Raw genomic sequence first — 9797 nt, forward strand, 5'->3', positions numbered from 1 at the left:
ATACAACTTTTGATGCGATAAAGGACACCTTACTTTATTGTATTTCTCAAATTCCAAACACTTGAACTTGGCCGGCAGTTGTGCATTAGGATAAAAGTAGAGGTTCTTATACCAAGTTTTGCCCATGGTGTTGATGCCTTTGATTATCCTAATTTCTTCTTGAAGGACTCAATTTGTTGGGCCATATTTTCGTCTGTCATACTCTTGGCCTCTGTGGCTTTATACTCACATTTGTCATCAGGAATGACCATAGGGAGTGGTCGATTCTACGGAATGTGGAGTGGGGGCCCTTTGTATCCTAGAATAATGGGTGGCAGGGAGGTTTGCGACTCTTGTGAAGGTTATTCAGGGAGATCCTGATTTGACCCTGATGTATGGTGTTCTACCGTCTGGGCTTGTATGAAGTTGGTATTGGCTAACACGATGCTTAACATCTTTTCTTGTCGCTCAATCGTTTTCAATAATGTTGCGATCCTTGCATCAATATCTAACATTTCGGTTACTACAGGTTGTGGTACTTCGGAGGTACTCATAGTGGTGGTTAGGGATCTGAGGAAATACGAAGCTCATCTAGCTGTTTATATTTCTTTCGTTTGGCCACCTATGGGTACAAAAGACTAAGCGTTACTTTTTGTTTACAAAAAAGGAAAAATACATGACGTTTTATTAGGTTGGGTCAAGTTATTTATTACAAGGTAAACGATTTTTAAAGAAAGTTATTCGGTGTGGAGTTGGTATCAACACGAAGTTGGATTGCATGTTTTTGAAAATAATTATATCAACACGGAGTTAGCATTAACACAGAGTTGGCATCAGCACGGAACTGATATTAACACGGAGTTAGCATCAGCACGGAGCTAGGTTGTGTATTTTTAAAAAATAATTACATTAGCACGAAACTGGCATTAATAAGGAGTTGACATTAGTACAGAGTTAGGTTGTATATATTTGAAAATAATTACATCAGCACGGAACTAGCATCAATATGGGGTTGGCATTAGCACGGAGCTGGGTTGCATATTACATCAGCATGGAACTGGATTGCATATATTTGAAAATAATTACATTGACATTAACACAAAGTTGGATTAATGGATTACATCAACATATGACTGGTATCAACACGAAGTTGGATTTATTTGAAAATAATAGATTACATCAGCACGGGACTAGCATCAACACGGAGTTGGATTAATTTTGAAAACAAAAGGGTTACATTAGCACGGGACTGTAGACACCCCATTTTTGCCTTCACCTGATTAATCAACTCGTCAACCCGATCGCTACGATTCGCAATGATGGATGATTATTTCAATATTTTATTTGTTACTAGATATATTTCAGAAATTCAGATGAGGTATCTCAAACTAATAAAATTGTAGAAACCACGCTAAGTTAGGAAAGTGTAACCCCAAAAACATAGAAATCATCATTTTGCAGACAAAAAGAATCTTTTCGAGAAAAATCACTAAAAAAATGATCAAATTATCAAAATACCCTTAACATCAAAATATCCTTAGAGCCCCCTTATACTTAGGAAAATCCATTCGAATACATAAAACAATAAAATGAAATCAAATAAATCATTTTGTCAATTTTCACTAAATTCGACAAAATCATGAAAATGCCCCTCATAAGGGTTGACAATCATTTCACACTAATTTTTTTTATAAATAACACAAACCAATAACCCTATTGAATTCCTTACGAAAAAATGATTCCAAAATATCCCGAAACATCGAAAATCGACTTGAAACGCAAAAGTTCTATTTAAGGGTAAAACGATAATTTTTTAATTTTTAAAATTCAAAATTAATAAATAAAATATTAATTAATATAAAATAAAATCCTAATAAAATTAATTTAAAAATTTGAACCAAGTCAATTTAATAAAACTTAAGTCAAAATCCTAATCTAAAGAAATCAAGTCAATCTTATAAGACTTAAGTCAAAATCCTAATTAAAATCCTAACCAAGTCAATCCCATAAGACTTAAATCAAAACCCTAATTAAAATCCTAATCTAAAGGAACCAAGTCAATCTCATAAGACTAAAGTTAAAATTCTAATTAAAACCCTAAAAGAAACCTAATCAAACACTAACTCTACCTAAAAAACTCTATAAATAGAGAGCTTCCACAACCTAATTTCGTAGGTCAAAATAAATCATACAAAAAGTAGGTCAAAAAATCTCATTAGCCTTCCCAAAACCCTGATTTTGAAGTCCTAACTCCCTACTTATCATCAAAGCCGCAACTTTTACTTAAAAAATACACAAAAATCTTTCAAAAATACCTAGAAATCCATCAAAAAATTTAGAAAATACTTAGATCTAAGAAAGAGGTGCTTCATCTTAGAGATCCGAAGCAAATCCAGTGATGGAGAAAAAATAAGGAAACTCGTACAAGGACGTTCCCCGCTAGTACTAAGGGAACAAATCATTGTGAACATTTATGTAAGACCCCGAATTTTCAACTCATATCTCGATAAAATTAAATGGTGAGATTTAGAGGAAAATATTGAAGGAGAGACTTAAAGTAAAATATTCGAATATTGTTATGATTAATTTCAAGGAAAATCAACTTCACCATTAAATTTAAAATGATCGAAATATATACGTTAGCCTATAAGCAAGTTTGAATTCGAGTTCGGATGAAAAAATTATAGAATCCTTGAATTTTGTGTTGGGTGGGACCCAAAATAGTGAAATTTTGTTAGAGCGAAAATCAAGAAAATTTGACGTCACCATTAGATTTGTAGTGAAAAATTATTCGAAATGGAATATTCATTCTCCACAATTCGAGTCCGAATAATCAAGTTACGGTCGAACTAAAAACGATGAGAAGAAAATTACAAATATACCCTCCTCACTTTCTATTTAAAAGAAAATTTATTTTCTTTTATTCCTTTCTCTTCTTCTCCATCGAACCAAACGATAGCCACTCTCAACTCAAGGGTTTCAACCCATTCCCATTAAGTTCTAGCGCGATCGAGATCGAGTTCGAGTTGAACTTCGACGAAGAAGGCAAAGTTGTCAGCTATGACGAGAGCTACAACTTCACCATCTTTGGTTGTCTATTCTCGTTCGTTTTCCCCATCTTCCATAAAAAACCAACAACAGAGATTTTGATCTTACTCATTTAGAGTTCCACCTAGCTTGAAGAAGAGTGATCCATTGTTGTTAGGGAAGGAAGGACACCTCCATCGAGGGTTTCGCAACTAACTCGACCGTTGGGCCCCGAAATCGTTTCAATCTCGAGTCCTTACTGCCAACCTTTAATTTTCGAGTTAGTTAAGCGTGTCCGACGACCACAATCAAGTAAGGGACTTTTAATTCTTGTTAATAACTTTAGATTTTCGAAATGTGCATTTAGGTTTTGAAACAAAATTTATTATTTGCATTTAAATCGTAGAAATTGGTGTTTGACTTCAAATTCATGGTAGAAGTAAATATTTTGATTATGTTTTATCAAGTTTTAACTATAAACTCATAGGTGGGTTGAATGATTCGAAGAACGGATGAAAGACCCGAAGAATGGATTGAAATAACCCAAAAATTGTGAAGTTCCAGTTCTGTCGACAGATGTCGTCGGTCTCACCGACACATACAGATGAGCATTCTGTCGGTTCCACCGATAGAATCAACCTTCTGCCGTCGATAAAATCCTTCTGTCGGTAGGAACCGTCAGTTCTACAGACAGAACAAGCTTCTACCACCAACAACATTTTTCTGAGTCAGAAACAGACTCTGACTCTTGGCTTGACTTCCCCAGCGCCTATACTTCATTTCATTAAAAACATTAAAGTAAATGTCATCTTTCCATTTACTTTAAGTTCTTTAATGAAATTAAGGTTTTACCCCCCATTTCGAATAATAGGAATGGTTTCGAGATCCAAATCTCAACAAATCTCAAAGGATCAAAATCCAAATTTTGGTTTCAAGAACAAAGTAGTTTTTGACGTTTTCGACAAAATTTTAAAATATAATAACTTTCGCATTACTTTGAATTAGACTACAAAAATTATATGGTGTCAAATCTCGTGATCAAGATTTTCATTTCTAAAAATCCGTTTTCAATTTTGAGAACTTTAAAAAATTGAGTTTTCGACACTTAGCCAAATTTTTACCAGCTTTCCTTGTTTTTAACAGCTTTGGTCCCGTACATCGTCGGGACCTCGTTTTGAATAAACTTTGATGGTTTTCGATGGAAAGATCAAAAGTGACTTTGAAAGATTGAGAATGAATGGTGTGATTTGAAAAGACGAAAAGTGAGAATGTCGAGAGAATAAAAAAATGATATGATCGATAAAATGTCAGAGTCATACCTGAGAGGTGACGTCTGCATTTTACATTGTATGCTGTATGTACGTTGGTGAAAGGATATCCAGGTTATTAATGAAAAGGGTTGTATGTTTATTTAAGATTATGTTAGCGTATGGGTGGCCACAGTTGCATAGTAGGAACTGGATATCCATTCTCAATCCTATTATGTTAATTTCTCTTTTCTTTTAAATGAAAAACAAAATATATATATGTAGCTATTTTGTGAAATGTTAAAGGGTTTGTGAATGCCTGAAAGGATAGTGAGTCACATCATCCGAAGGGATGCACTATCCTGGGATGTACGGTAGGGACCACCAAGCTCATACATGGTATAGGACGCCTATGAGAGTGGAGTCACAACTGGAATCCGGGTTCATTCCTTTCTTATATTTACCAGTGAACATGTATTGTAAATGTGGTCGTATATGAGTGGAGTATTATTTTGGGAATCACATGCACGCCTGATAGGCATAGACGAAGATGATTGGTCAGTGATCATTAACAATCTAGTAGTAGTCAAACGTTCTGACACATCGAAAAGAGACCCATTGTTTACGGTTACGTTAAATGGCCAGCCTGAGTCAGATAAATGGTCCCGCAAGCGTGGTAAACAACGACCAGCCACAAAATTAGGAACTACAATGTTATTGAGGAATATCATGTCCCAACTGGGAGCGATTCAATCGTGAATCACAACGCTCAAATTCCATTACTCCACCATTTGTATTATGTATCTGTTGTTATATTTCAAATTATAAACTGAAAAGCATGTATATTATTTTAATGTTGTCAACGGTATTTGCATAAAATGGAAAATGTATAATGAGTATGACTGATTGATGCTATGTGTAACTTTTAAACTGTTTAGTTGCTCATCCCTAGCTATATGTACCAGTTGATCATATTTTATTCTATAAAATCTTGCATGTATTAAAATGTTCAGTATGATTTATTCGATCATATTTAGGAAGGATTATTAGTAGGAATTGGTTATGGACTTACTGGGTAATTCTCGTTACTCACCTTTTTTTTCTTATTTTTTTTTAGTTTCAACACTTGCAATTATCGAGGCAGGCGTAAAGTCAATAATTGATGAGTGTCTAGTTGGTCAGAACGACGATAAGAGTTTATTGCCTGGTGAGCACTAGGGCTACATCTCTTAGTGTTGTCAGTTCCATCCAGGATGTATGAAATCTTTAGATTGGGAGTTTAGGCCTATGTTAGAGTGATAGTATTTTGGTAAGCCTGTATATTACTAAATCTTCCGCGCTCTAATCTACTTACATGTTAGATGTAATTAGTCTTTCGCTGTTAAATTCCTATGTTTGCATATGTATATACAAGTTTTATTATATATTGGATTATCAGGTGTTGTATTCTGTTAAACACTAACATATTAAGAGAAGGCCATGCCGAAATTTTGAGGTGCCACCTAGTATCTTGAGATTTGACATTGGGATTTGTGTTAGCATTTGGCGGGACGTCACAATTTAGGTATTCTTTTTTATTTTATTTATTTATTTTTATTTGTTTTAGGTCTTTTAGCAATGTAATCTATTTTTTGAAAAATAGTAGAGATCGACATTTGCAGGGCAGGGTTGGTGCCTAACACCTTCTAACCCCGTAACGTTATCCTCGAACTTAGTTTCTTTTTGTAGATTAGTGATTTTTATCCATCTTGAGTCAACACTCAATTCCTTGACCGTAATAACTAGGTGGCGACTTCCAATCCTCAAAAATCAAAAGCGGATCCGCACACCCCACGGATCAAGGGCGCTTTCAGGGACTAGCACCAACACAGAGTTTTAATAATTTTGAAGACAAATAAGTTACATTAGTACGGGGTTGGCATCAACACGGAGTTGAAAAATATTTTGTAAATCAGATTTTTGTGAATAGAACGAGTTGAAAAAACATACATAATTTTTTTGTTAGCTTTCAATTCAGTTATTTGAAACCAAGATCGGCCAGTCAGATCCCTAGGGAAGAGGTGGCGCACGATGCTTTCGCAAAGGCACTCTTAAATCATCTCATTTCCTTGAATAGACATAGTCATTCTTAGGCACTGACTTTGATCAATAATTGTAATTCGTGCTTTTGAAAGGATTAAAAAAAAATACATTTTATTGGAAAATAATTGAATTCATTTGAGTTGATCGATTGATTGTTGACTTTGTTGGATCCCGTATAGATTATGGACTCAGTTCGTAATGGATACGGGTCATGGACCTGATTTGGGTGGATGCGGGTCGTGAATCCGGTTTGGGTGGATATGAGTCGTGTACTCAATTTGGGTGGATGTGGGTTGTGGACCCATTTTGGATAAGTACGGGTCGTGGATCCGATTTAGATGGATATAGGTTATGGACCTGGTTTAAATGGATACGGGTCAGGAATTCGATTCGAATGGATATGGGTCATGGACCCAATTGGAGATGGATACGGGTTGTGGATCCGATTTAGATAGATATGGGTCGGTGACCTGGATTGAAATGGGTACGGGTCCTCGTCCCAATTTGGATTGGATACGAGTCGTGGACCTAGTTTGAAATGGATATGGGTCGTGAATTTGGTTTAGATAGACATGGGTTGTGGACCAGATTTGGAATGTGGGTGGTGGGTCCTACTTGGGTTGGACCATAAGATCGATTTGATTTGAGAAAAACCCTCTTTTTTGTGTTTATTTGTTTTTTTTAAATGGTCGATGAGAGTTTTGAAGGTACTAAATTGCACTTGTCCTCGAGTTTTGGGGTCGATTAGTTGGTCGAATGACTCCTCATGGTTGTATGGAGCGTAATGGGTGCAAAGTCTTAAACTATCTCGATTTGGCTTATCGAGGGATAATTTGTTTTTTTCTTTTGTTTTGAAGTCATTGGCTAAAAAAATCTATTTTAGCTTTCCAAAATTTGAGATTTTTGTTGTTGTTAAGGGTGGCATTGGTGCTTTAAACAACAAGTGGGAGTTCTAGTCTGTGTTCGTTCCATGTTCCAGATTCATAATGGTTCGTGTTTGGAGCACGGACAGAAGCAACATTATCTTATTCGTGCTTTAAGCATGGATGAGGCATTTATTATTCTGTTCGTGCTTCAAGCACGGATAAGACACATTTTTGGTTATCTATATTATGAGCACGGACCAGAAAGAAATCCAGTTCCTAGATTTCATAAAAACTAGATTCTTGGTCCCTGTTTTGAATGTCCCTCACTATTTTTTGTTGTTTTGAACAAAATGCAGCAAACATATCCTCTTCTTTTACCTAAGGGGGAAAGCAAGAAAATGTAAGAAAAAAAAATCCTAATCTATACAAGGTTGCCTTCGTAGGCTTACAAGTTGGATTTCAAGACCTGAATGCACTAAACAAATACAACTTTGCTTTGGGGGTCAATATAAACTCGATAACTCGTGTCCTAACTCATCTAATCGTGCACATGCATGCGACTAATAAGTGGGTTTATGGTTACCTGATCTTCAAACCTCGATGCATATTGGAGTACACACATCATTGGTTGGTGATCGGATTTCATGTGTTCATCCCCAACACTTGAAATAACGATCTCAAGCCTAGAATTACTAGGCATCGGGGCTAGATATATTGAAGGATTCTTTTCATTCATTCATTTTTTTATCAACCCCCATACAAGTATGTAATGAAGAAAGCATGCAAATCGATATTACAATATGAATATGTAAGTAAAAATAAAGAAAACACAAGCAACAAACAAATAATATTAGCTAGCAAATGAAAGTCTTTTGTTTTTTTTTGTTTTTTCAAAATGACCAAGTTGACACGAGGGTTGAACCTAGTGTCCCTAGTGGAGCCGCCAACTGTAAATGCATGATTTTTAATTCCTAATATCACTTATACTAAGGTTTGGATTCGCTACCATTTATTTTGTAAGGGGGTGTGAATGGTCACCCGGAATGTATTTTTTTTAAATAGTGTTGTTTTGGCATTTAGTGACTCTTATTTGGATAAGGTACCAATCAACTTGAGATTGGGGTAAGCGGCTCAATTGGAGAAAAAGGAAGGTGTTGGACACCTTTTTCTCCCCACAAAGTAGTGGTAACCTCACCACAACTAGGTCATTTTTGAATGAAAATGCAAAATAAAATAAAGTGCCACGTGTCGACGACTTGTACCCTAAGTAGGGATTTACTATTGATTTTAGTTTATAATGATCATCTCATCGAAGAAGATAATCCTAATGGGCATTAGCCTTGGAAACAACTCCTATTTGAAAAGTTTTGGCTATGGTTACGGGTTCATTCTCATGAGTCGAGAAGAACCCAAATATCAATTACCTCAAAATGACTTGAATGATTAAATCGGTTTTGTTTTGAAAGTGGTTACAATCCTTATACTTTCAACCGAATCAAATTTCGATTTATCGGAGATAGAGGAGAGGAAAATTACATCTTAGAAGCTTTCTATTAATAAAAATTAAAGAGATGAAGGGGATAGTAGAAGATGGATATGAAGAGGGTAGAGAGAGGGGGGATACATATTCTTTTGACCCACCTTGAAGCTTTAAAGGTCTTCTTTTATTCTTTCATTATTCTTCTTTTATGTCTCCTTTATTGAGTTCTTAGTTAGATGTGAGAATGTGAAAATCAATAGAAGAGAGTTGAGGGTAGAGTCTTTTTTTAGGCTAAGACTTAGTATCCATTTTGAAAGGTGGGGAAGGTTATTTTAGGGATATAATGGGATGAAGAAATAAAAAAGTAGAGAGTGACATGAGATTTGAAGGTGTGGGAGTGTGAAATTTAGAGTTGGGATGAGGGTAATTGTGTAATGAGGGTAAATTAATAGTTTTTTGATCCAAATGATTTGGATCCTACCCAATATATTTAGGTGGAGTGTTTAGTGAGGTGAGATGATTAGTATTTGGTTTAAGAGAATGGGAGTGTAAGGGAGTGGTTTGTTGATTGAGTGTTAGGTAGGTTAAAGGGAAGTGATGTTTAAATTAGAAGAATGAGTTGTGTAAGGGATTAGTTGATTGGATTTTGAGAGAGTTAAGGGAATGATGACATATGTCAAAAAAGGATGGGGATGTGAGATGATTAGATGAATTGATTGTAGAGAATGAGTGTTTAATTGGAAAAGATGGTGTGGATTTGATTTGTAGAGATGAATTTGTAAGTAATGATGAGGGTAGGTTAGAGAAGGGTATGGGTTAAGATGGAGGTAGATGATTTTTTAGAGAGAGGTGATGTGGATATGTTAAGGAAAGATATGGGTTGAGATGGGGATAGATGATTTATTAGAGAAAGATGATGGGGGTAGGTTGTTTGTTAGAGAAAAGTGATGGGGGTAGGTTAGACAAGGGTACGGGTTGAGATAATTTTTAGAGAGAGGTGATGTGAGTAGATAGTTTGTTAGAAAAATGTGATGAGGGTAGGTTGCTGGATGAGGGAGGTCAACTGGGGTGATGACATGTGTCCCCTTTGATGATCAAAAAGGTGATTGGTTGATG

Source organism: Akebia trifoliata, chromosome 6 (genome assembly GCF_017979445.1).
Source record: "Akebia trifoliata isolate Shusen 1 chromosome 6, ASM1797944v1, whole genome shotgun sequence".
NCBI lineage: Eukaryota > Viridiplantae > Streptophyta > Magnoliopsida > Ranunculales > Lardizabalaceae > Akebia > Akebia trifoliata.